This window comes from Arachis stenosperma, chromosome 10, assembly GCF_014773155.1.
Source record: "Arachis stenosperma cultivar V10309 chromosome 10, arast.V10309.gnm1.PFL2, whole genome shotgun sequence".
Lineage (NCBI taxonomy): Eukaryota > Viridiplantae > Streptophyta > Magnoliopsida > Fabales > Fabaceae > Arachis > Arachis stenosperma.
This window is the reverse complement of record NC_080386.1, coordinates 16,663,376-16,674,773: the sequence shown is the minus strand read 5'-3', so window position 1 is coordinate 16,674,773 and position 11,398 is coordinate 16,663,376. Positions and strand designations below refer to the sequence as shown.

At 31.0% G+C, this 11,398-nt stretch overlaps 1 long non-coding RNA gene across 1 annotated transcript; it reads left to right on the top strand.

Moving 5' to 3' along the window:
- The first annotated feature begins 1,447 nt into the window (after positions 1-1,447).
- LOC130954984 (uncharacterized) lies at positions 1,448-3,343 on the top strand. Its single transcript, XR_009076538.1, has 3 exons — positions 1,448-1,885; positions 2,302-2,436; positions 2,792-3,343. It is a non-coding gene; the product is annotated as an uncharacterized LOC130954984 (long non-coding RNA).
- The last annotated feature ends 8,055 nt before the right edge of the window (positions 3,344-11,398 follow it).

Sequence of the window (11,398 nt, the reverse complement as noted above, 5' to 3'; positions counted from 1 at the left end):
CATTGCTTTAGGTACTTGAATAGATTAAAACAAATGATTAAAAATAAATCACGTATTGAAGAATCTATTTGTGAAGCATATATGAGTCAAGAAACCTCTTATTTCTACACTTATTATTTTGAATCTCATGTACAACCAATGAAAATTAATGTGGGCCGGAATGATGATGGTGGAGCCATCAATATTCAATTTTTAACTTTATTAATATTCAACCATCATGGACACGCATCTAAGATAATTAAGAGGCGATACTTAGAAGATAAGAAATTGGATATGGGCATGTTGCATACTTATATGTTCTACTTAATTGTGAGAAAGTTGAACAATACATTGAGTAAGATCACCAAATATTTATTTTTTTTTTATAATTTACTAGTCTTATTTATGAGGTATTCATATATATTTCATATATATATATATATATATATATATATATATATATATATATATATATATATATATGTGAAAGATTTGAGAGGTAAAAATTCAAATGTCATTCAAGATGAAACCAACCGAAAAATAGCATTAGAATTTTTAATTTGGTTTGAGAACTATGTAAGTTTCATAATATTTCTTGTTAAAGGGCTTTATGATTGTAAGTAAGTTAGTTATTAATACTTTGGATCTTTTTTAGGTTCATAATAAAAGAAATTCAACGATGAATCGAAGTCTATACCACTTGACATGAGGTCCTAATAAAAAAGTGCACAGTTATTCTTGATATATAGTAAATGATTTTAAATTTCACACAAAAAATTGGAATGCTAGTAAAAAGACTTTTAACGCTCGAATTTGTTCAAAGGAGATGATGATGGCAATAAAAAGAGCTATTATTATGGATAATTAAAGAAAAGCATATACTACTATGTAGAAAGCAATTTATTTTTACACATGTAGATGAAACACGTGTTGCAACGTGAGAAATGTTAGTGATTTAGGGTTAGATAGTAAAGTCATTTTGCAGCAAACAATTGTTGAGAAGGTGGGATCCACATTAGAAGACAGGAACTGTTTCATGGGGCACCGTTGAGGCCATCGGGTGGAAGCCTTTCTCGTTTTATTGTTGGACATGTTTCATGGAATAAATTAGAGGTCATTGGGTGAAACCTTTTGTAGCTTTATGTTTATGACGACAATAACGATGGTGGAAGAGATGAACTCGATGTGGTAGGTAGTATCATTGCGAAACTAAAAAGTGCTTTAATATTCTTCTAATTTTTCTAGGTTTAATTACTCTGTTGGTCCCTATAGTTTTACGAAATTTTCAATTAGGTCCCTATTTTTTTCTTTTCAATTTGGTCCCTATATGTTAATTTTTTTTCAATTAAATTCCTACCGTGACAAAAACGTCTAAAATAACAGAATATTCTCTTAAAAAAATGAATATTCTCTTTTTTAGTATAGCAAGACACTCTTATATTTTGAAAATTCTAAAAAAACCCTTCTCACTTGACTCCCACACCCATATCCTTAGCCCTAACCTCTTCATCGGTGCCCTCTCACCGCGCCTCCTCCTCTCGACGTCCCTGTCATGCTTCGTTCTTTGTATTTTGCTCATCCCTTATATTTTGCCGCGCCTCTGTCCCTCTCTCCCTCGCCGCGTCTCGCCTACATGCCTCCGTGCTTCGATGCTTCCCTCGCCTCACCGCGCCGTGCCTCCGTCCCTCCCTCACCGCGCCGCCCCTCCATCCCTCGCGGCTGGTTTCGTTGCCTCGCGCCTACTCCCATGGCTTCCATTTCAGACAGAGCCAGAACTAGGTTGGATGCAGGGACTTGGGGGGTTGGCCTTGGTTATTGCATTTTGGCTGTAGTGGCTTGTCCGGATCGACTTGTTGTTGCAGTTAAAGGGGATTCTGGATCCTGATTTAATGTCATTGAAGTTGAGGTATATACTGCTGAACTCATGCTTATGTGGATTGATCCCTTACTTTTAGTTATATTTTCATCTTTATATAATGAAATGGTTCTTATTTTAATCTATACATTGTTATTAAGTAACAACCAGCATGAAAAGTGTATAAATTGAGAATATAATGACTGATTCTGTGGATCTTCCATGTTTATTGAGAATATAATGAATGATTCTGTGTATAAAATTGAGAATACAATGACTGATTCTCAAATACATGTTTATTGCCATTATCTTGAACTTGGATCTTCCATGAGTAATTCTTATGGGACAACCCAAAATCCCAAGTAATGGGAGATTTTTTTACTAGTTACTAGTGAGGACTGAGTACTGAGTACTGAGTAGTGATAAAGGTAAATTATAAATGAAACACACAAATATTTCATGCACAGACAACCATCATATGTTGCTCTACGGGTTTGAACTTTCTTGGTTGAAAGCATATTGCAAGAATGAAGATCCAGGATATGCCAAGCTCAGTGATTATAAAGTCATTTGTTATAAGCCTCCACTTATGCCGAACATTTGTAAGTGTGTATCTATGAATTTAACTCAATATTTACCTATTCATATGTGGGTTTCGTTATCGTAACCTTACGCCTTCTTAAGGTACCTGTACTTTAATTTAATCAACGGTTTACTACTTGTTTTCAATTTTTTATTTTTTATGTTTTTATTTTAAAAGCATTTAATTTTAGTTAATAAGGCGTCTACCAATTTCTCAATAACACATTATGTAAATACTGGTATTCTATAGTCTTATAAAATATCACAAGAATTTCCTTTTTCTTTAATCTTAAGAATTTATAGGAAACTTAAGAATTTAGGTGTCATTAGCTTGTATAATACTAATTTAATCTTTTTTCTGTTTGTTTCTTGCAGTTCTACTTTCACTGATTGTTGGGTATCTGTTGTATGGAGGCTATATTGCTCTGTCTTCTAAGAAAAACTTTGAAGCGGTAGTCTTGTAGCTGTTAAGATATTGAATAAGGCCAAATCCAATGGCCAGGAGTTCATCAATGAAGTTGCTACCATTGGAAGAATTCACCATGTTAATGTGGTGCAACTCATTAGTTTCTGTGTGGAGGGATCAAAGCGTTGTTTGGTGTATGAGTTAATGCAAAATGGCTCTTTAGAGAAATACATATTTTCACCTCAAGAGAGTGCTTCAAATTCCTTAAGTTGTGAAAAACTATACAACATTTCTCTTGGAGTGGCACCTGGTATTGAGCATCTGCATAATGGTTGCGACATGGTTTAATCCAAGAATGTGCAGAAAAATTTTTGGACTGTTGTCTTATATGTCTTGTCTTTTATTGATATTTGAAAAAATATGTATTTTTTGTTCTAACTTAAACATAAAAAAATTCATGCTTTTAATATACTTGCTTTTGAATTTTTGTAAGTTAAATTGGTTCTCTTGTTTAAGAAATTATATAAAAATTAATTTTTGTAAATAATTTTAGTTATTACTCTATCAATGGTTCTTATTACTATATGTCATATGTAAATTCTTTCATTATGTTAATCATAATCAATACTTGAGTGATGGAAACTGAATTATATATATATATATATATATATATATATATATATATATATATATATTACTATCATTTCTGTTTTATTTTATTTATTTTTTTATATATTCTTAAGATAAGGTATTTTGAAAGTCAAAAAATAAAGTAAAGGTATTTTGGTACAATTTGTATATAAATAAGAAAAAGAATGATAGTGACAAAATAAAAAGGAGTATAAGAGTATATTTCATGTCGTAGAATCATTAAATAGGAATTATAGGAATATCTTTCATTGAATATTTATAATTTCATCGAATTTTCAATTAGGTCCCTATACTTTTTTTTCTTTTCAATTAGGTTCCTAGGGATATACAAGTAATTTCACAATTCACTAACATTTTTTTTTTACGTTTAACGTTAACAAGGACTAAATTGAAAAAAAATGTATAGGGACCCAATTGAAAAAAAAAAAAGTATAAGGACCTAATTGAAAATTTTGTGAAACTATAGAGACCCGTAGAATAATTAAACTATTTTCTATGATGGCTACAATAGTTTAATACATATTTATAATCTCTTATTAGGTCAAAATAAGAAAAAATTCTAAATTTAATAATATAAAAGTCAATCTAACAACTAAATAAACAAAATTAAAATATATAAAATTAAATTAAACATTTTAATACTTAAAAATATAAACTACATTGAAACAGCATAAAAAAATATAATTAATTACCATCGAAATATAAACTATATTTTTTCAATTTGTTTTTATATTAAAGATTTTAAAGGAATGAAAACAGAAAAATAAAACAAAAAATATTCTGTGATTAAGCTTATGTACTCCTATTATAATTAATTACTAATAATATTACATTAATAAAAAAATATAATCTAGGTAACACTTACATTTATACATACTAACTAGTTTTGAATTTAATTTACCTACCTCAACTCATGCGATTTTGGACATTATTAAATGACATTATTTTCAATCATGACCTTTATAGAAAAATTACCTAATACTACTAGAAAATTTATGTAGAAAATTAAAAGTTTGAAGTAAGTTGTAGAAAAACATTTAATTCTTTGGTTGATTAAAAATTCGTTTTAAGTTTAAAAATTTTAGTACATGTCAACTTACAACTTCTCTTATTTGTATTAATTATTCAATATAAAGATCAGTTTGTTCCTTTAGATTTTTATTGGGTTCGATGTGCTACTTTACTAAAAAATTTGTTGAAAGAAGCCCATATAAACAATGTCAAACTACAATGGATAGAAAAAGCTGGTTAAGATGTTCTTTGTACTTATTGGAATAGTAATACTGAATTTTTACATAAGAATGCACAAGGCAAGTTAAATCGAGTGTATTACATTGGGTTTTGAACGGCTCTTTATACTGCTGGCAAGAGTTTAAAAATTAACATAGTACAGTAAATATATTATCTTTTAATTTTATGTTAATTTTAGTTTGTATAAATTGTATATAATTTAGTCTCACTCTAATTATTTATTAGAAATTTTTTAATCATAAAACTGAATATTATGTGTAAAGGTAATTTTTTTCTTATATTATTTAATTTTATGCTAGTCTTGATTTATATTATTTGTTTTAAATAGGTATTCTTTATTATTAGTATTGTATAAAATTTATTTTCACTCTAATTATTCTATTAAAATTTTGTTGTAATAATAAAAAATATTATTTATAAAGTTAATATTTTCTCTACCAATAATAAAACTTGTTGTTTTATAGTCCCAAAAAAAAACTCGTTGTTTTACCCATTGGAGTAATATGCGATTCTGTTGATTGGATTTGACGAAACCTACAAATCTAATGAATCACCGTGACATAGATTTTGGAGATAAACACTTTGAGAAAATTTTATATAGTATAATCATTTTGATTATCCATGTCTTCTTCTTTCATCAACATGGTCATCTTCTCTTTCTCTAAGAAATGAATTATTTTGATATTTATATTTTTATAATTATAAATTTAATATTAATAATTAAAAATAAATTATAAAAAATAAAATATTTTAAGCTATTCGGTGCATGTAAAACGTATAAAATAAATAATTTTAAATAAAAAAGTAAGATTTAAAAAACATAACAACTCGTTAATACGTAAAATAAAATAAAAAATTATTCAAAAAAATTTATTAACAATGGTAAAAATTTACTAACGTTTACATTGTTATTATGTATAATTGAGAAAATATTATGTATCTTATTTTAATAAAGAGAAGTAGAAAAAATATTACCTCTTATATAGTATTTTTTATCATTATAAAAAAAATTAATAGAATAAATAGAGTGAGAGTTAACTTTATACAATATTAATAGAGTACCTATTCAAATCAAATAATACAAATTAAGACTAATATAAAATTAAATAATACAAGAAAATAGAAAAAAGAAGAAAAAAATACTATTTTTACACATAGCATTTATTTTTATTATTATAAAAACCTATAATAAAATAAATTATAATGAGAATAAATGGTCAAATTAAAATTATATAAATTAAGACTAATATAAAATTAAAAGATAATACATTTAATGTACTATGCTTGCTTTTATACCGTACAATAATAATGTGTGTTATAATTGAAGAAAGAAAAAACAAAAAAATTAACTGTTACACTTTGTGAAAAGAACACAACATATAATAGTAAAATAAAGGTAAATAACTTAAAAAAAAAAGTTTGTAGTTATAGGTGTACAATTTTATAATGAACATCCATGTCAATATAAATAAAAAAAAGTGAAAATAAAGATGTAAAGAGAAAAAAAAGATATTACTATTGCTAATATATATATATATATATATATATATATATATATATATATATATAAAGACAGTAGAAATAGTAATAATTGAACACTAAATTCATATATTTCTTTTAATTTATCAAATATTAAATAAAATAAAACATTATTATTTATAATATAAATTAAATAAAAAATATTTAACATTCAATATTATAATTATTATTGTAGAAATTAAAGTTGTCAATTATATAACAAGACTATTTTAATTCAATTATGTCAAAAAAATAAAAGAACATTTGGGTCTAAATTTATTAAATATTAAATAAAATAAAATAAAATATTATTATAAATTAAATAAAAAGATGACCAACACTTTTAGAATAAAAAAAAGTAGATTCTTAAAACTAATAAATAAATATTTTATACATGAACGTGATTTACTTCAGTGAGTAACTGTATATAGTTTAGAATGTAATTTACTTTAAAGAGTAAAATGAAAAAAAAAAGAATTGGACACTAAATTTTTATATCCTCTTTATATATTATTATAATGTATTGTTATAGATAAATTAGTTTTGTAAGATTTTTATCTCATGAATTTTGTTTGTAACTAAAGGACCAAATCCTGAACCTTCCACTTGAAGGAATGCAACTTGGACATCCTTTAGTAAAATAGATTATGTTTCTAATCTATTTGCTTTAAGTATGATTAATAGTAACATATATCGTTATATCAGTTTGTTATTATTTGTCAAATATTTTTTTTATTTTTGAACAAACAAATTTAACAAAATAAAGTAGAACGATAAAAATAAAAGACTCAAACTACGAAGCAACAAAAACAATCTAAATATAATTTTTATTGATATCTTCGTTATTACCATCAACAACAAAAGGGATCCACATTACTCCACTCTCTATAATTGGCCAAAGATTTGTGAAACATCTCTTGTACATCGACTTCTTTGTTATTAAATATCCACTCGTTCCTCTCAAGTCATACATTCCATATAACTGCAAAAAAATCCTATGAGTCACTTGTTGCGCTCCTCTTTCTTGCTAATGACACATGTCTAATTCTCAAAGTGTTCTTTCAGTGACCCCGGAACAGATCACAGCCTCCCAAGTTCAGAAAGTCATTCACACCACACCTGACAGGTAAACTCACAACCAAGAAACAAGTGGTGAATATGTTCAACATCTTTTTTACATAAAACGCACAAGTTGTCACCATAGCTAATAATGCTCAATATATGCAATCTTTCTTTTGTATTTACCATTCCTATCAAAGCAAACAAGATAAATAACTCCACTCGTGGAGGAACCAAACATTTCTATATGGATCTGGTGAAACTGTAGCTGGTGATATCCTCCAGTAGCGTTTCTGACTGCACCACCTGCACAAAAGAGTTAGTTGAAAAAATGTCTTCCTTGTCAAACTTCCATACAACTCTATCTTTCGTATCACGTGCCATCTTTACCGGCTTTAAAGACTCGTGCAATTGATCCACTAACTCCAACTCCCATTGGTATAATTCTCGCCTCCATTAGAAGTTCTAAATCCACTCTAACCCATCCCAAAACCCACACTCCCCTATAACAGATCTTGTTTGGTTTTAGACAGAGAAGAGTCTCGAAAAACTCATCTTAAACGGACCACTTTATAGCCAAACGTCTTCCCAGAATCGAGTTTTCCTTTCATCACCCACCTCCATGGACAACCCAGCAATCATCTTATCTCTCACAATATGGTCCTTAAACTGCAGCTGACAGATATCCCTTCCATAGACCTCCTCTACTAGGCAATGTCTGAGCTGACAGCATCACATTGGGGTTCAAGTTGTGACAAGATCATACAACCTTCTTCCATAAAGGACACTCCTCTTTTGAGAAACGCCACCACCACTTGAAAAGGAGAGCTGTGTTCCTCACCACGGCATCACCCACCCCTAACCTACCAACTTTTTAGGAGCCTGAACCACTGCCCACTTGACAAGTGCCATACCATGTCTGCCTTCCTTCTTACTGATGAGGGAAAATGTCGTTAAAGATTTCACAAAAATAATCGCATTGCAAGTATAGTTCTAAACCGACAATTAAACCTCAATCAAGTTTAAATTGTTTGTCACAAGTATAAACCCACTAAAATTAACCGAAGTATTCAAACCTCGGGTCGTCTCTCAAGGAATCGCAGGAAAGTGTATTTATTATTGGTTATGGGAAAGTATATTTTTGGGTTTTGAATTAGGGAACAAGAAAGTAAAATGGCAAGAAAATAAACTAATAATTAAGTAAGCTCTTAGCAAGGAAAGAGAATTAGAAGTCCTATCCTAATTATCATCGTCAATTGTGATGGTAAATGTAAATTACCTTCACTTAGTTAACCTCTAACCAATGGAGGAAGGTCAAGTGCATACGATCAACTTGAGCTCACAGGTCCTAGTCAACTCAAAGTGAGAGACTAGCTTTGGTGAAGTTCAAGCTAACCGGCAATCTTCAATTACCAATCAACAAAAGACTTTTGATAACTCAAGAGTCTCTAAATAATCAATCCAAGGCAAGAGCATGAAAATCTAAATTAAAATTCTCCCAAGAATTTTATCAAACACATGGAAGTTACAAAATAAAAACATAGAAAATTAACAAGGGATATTAAATCTAAACAACCAATTACAAGCATCAATGACTAGTAATTAAAGAGAGCAACAATAAGCATAGAAAACATAAATTGCATTAACATGAATTGAAGGAAACAAGAAGAATTCATAAACTAAATTTGTATCATAAAGGAATCAACAAGAGAAATAAATAAACCAAAGTACTAGAACAACTAAAAGTAGAAGAAAACTAAATTAAAGCAATATAGAATTCTGAATTTGAGAAGAAATAAACCTAAAAATCTAAAACCTAGAAAGAGAAGAGGAGAGAGCCTCTCTCTCTCTCTCTAGAAAACTACATCTAAAATCTAAAGTGTGTGAATGATTGATTCCCCCATTCTGCTCCACTCTGCAGCCTCTAATCTTCAGTTTCGGGCTTGAAACTGGGCCAAAAACAGCCCAGAAATCACCCCCAGCGAATTCTGATATCTGCAGCACGTGACGCTTTGTCACGCGTACGCGTCGCTGGACTTTTTCACTAGCCACGCGTAGGCGTCAGGCACGCGTGCGCATTACTTGGACATTGGCTCAGTTACGCGTACGCGTCGTCCACGCGTACACGTCGCTTCCAGATTCTGAAAACTTCAACTTAGTGTATTCCTTCCACTTTTGCATGCTTCCTTTCCATCCTCTAAGTCATTCCAGCTCTATAAAACCTAACAACACTTAATACACATATCACGACATCGAATGATAATAAGAGAAGATTAAAATGAGCAAATTTAACACCAAAGAAATATGTTTTCAATCATAGCACAAAATTAGGAAGGAAAATATAAAACATGCAATTTCTGTAACACCCTAATATTCAAATCCTTATGCTCGAGTCATAAGTCAATGATATTATGGTGGTACGACTCTCAGGTGGATTTTTAATATATAAGTATAGGTAATTTTCGAAAAGAGTATTAATCGAGAAGCCTGAAAAGAGTAGAAATAAAATCGCGAAGACGTATCACTCACGTTTCGACAACGAAAAGATAAAACGTGAAGCCGAAAGCGATATACGGACAAGGCATAAAGGAGATTAAGAGACAGATAACAGATAGATATATATAACATAAGTATATAGCCACTAGTCGCGACCCGCGAAGTTTAGGCCGGCTAGGGTACAATATGAAAGTAGTTGACAACAATATATCCTAATCTCTCCCAAAGGAAACATAAGAGCCTCTATAGGCAAGTTCCAAAAGAGTTTAATACATAATATAATCTTTTCAAAACAAAGGAGGAGAGTTTCTAAGCAAAACACAAAGTAGAGAAAATAAATATCTTCTCCGTCTCTCAGACGAACCACAGCTCACTTCTGAGCACCTGGACCTGTATCTGAAAAACAAGAGATATATACGGAATGAGAACCCCGGGCCCATAGGTTCCCAGTACGGTAAAAGTGCCAAATAAATACAATGCACTGCAATAAAAACTCACTAAGCATCCTAAACTCCTTTTCACCAAGTATCCAGCCTAGATTCTCACTAATCCATAAATAGGCATCTGTCGTAAGGGGATACTAAATCTATTTCATGTTACACATGTTTCCCAACTCGCTGATTCTTCCACGAATCAGACTCAGAATCATAAGCAAAACCATCACCAGTTGTTCTGCCTCAGCAACTCTATATCAATACATCATACCCTCGCCTGGACTTAGTGAAATCACACCACTGCGTCTACCCAGGGGGCTCAAATTATCTCATTCAAAAAATCATCATCATCATGCAATCGTATCATCAATTCATCTCATCAAGAACAACCTTCAACATCCACCGACACCAACATGAGGGATCTCTCAGTTGTACAAACACAAGCAATACAGACAAGTAATACACAAATAAGGTACAAGTAGATCAAGTAGCACATAATCAGGTAACATAGCATATATGATGTAGAAATCCAAAACAAATAGGCAAACCCAAACAATTCAAACATATGCAAATGATGTATGCCTGCCCTATGGCTGATGATATCATCTGTCGGTTATATAGCCAACCCGACACGTCCTGGTAGCTAACCATGGACAGAAACACCCCTTGCGGAGCAAGTAGGTTTGAGCTACAACCCCCTTGCTACTACCCGCTCAGCCCAGAGCCAGTGAAACAACCACTACTGCGGCTACTACCCAGGCGGGTGTTTAACAGCTCAACCTGGAGCGAGTGAATTCACCACTACTGCCGCTACTACCCAGGTGTCACAATCTCTGACCTGGAGCAAGTGGGATGAACCACAACCCTTGCTACTGCCCAGGTATCTTAAGCATTAACCCGGAGCAAGCGGGACGAACCACAACCCTTGCTACTGCCCAGGTATCTTAACCATATATTCATTCAATCTCAATTCATATTATCAATCCTCATTGTTATCAAATCTCAAACACTAACCTGGAGCAAGTGGGACGAACCCCAACCCTTACTACTACCCAGATATCAGAGTTACATTCATTCAAAACTCCATAATTAACTCATTTATCATAAACATCCTTTTCCGTCTCATACCCGGAGCAAGTGGACAACGCCACTGCCTACTACCCGGGG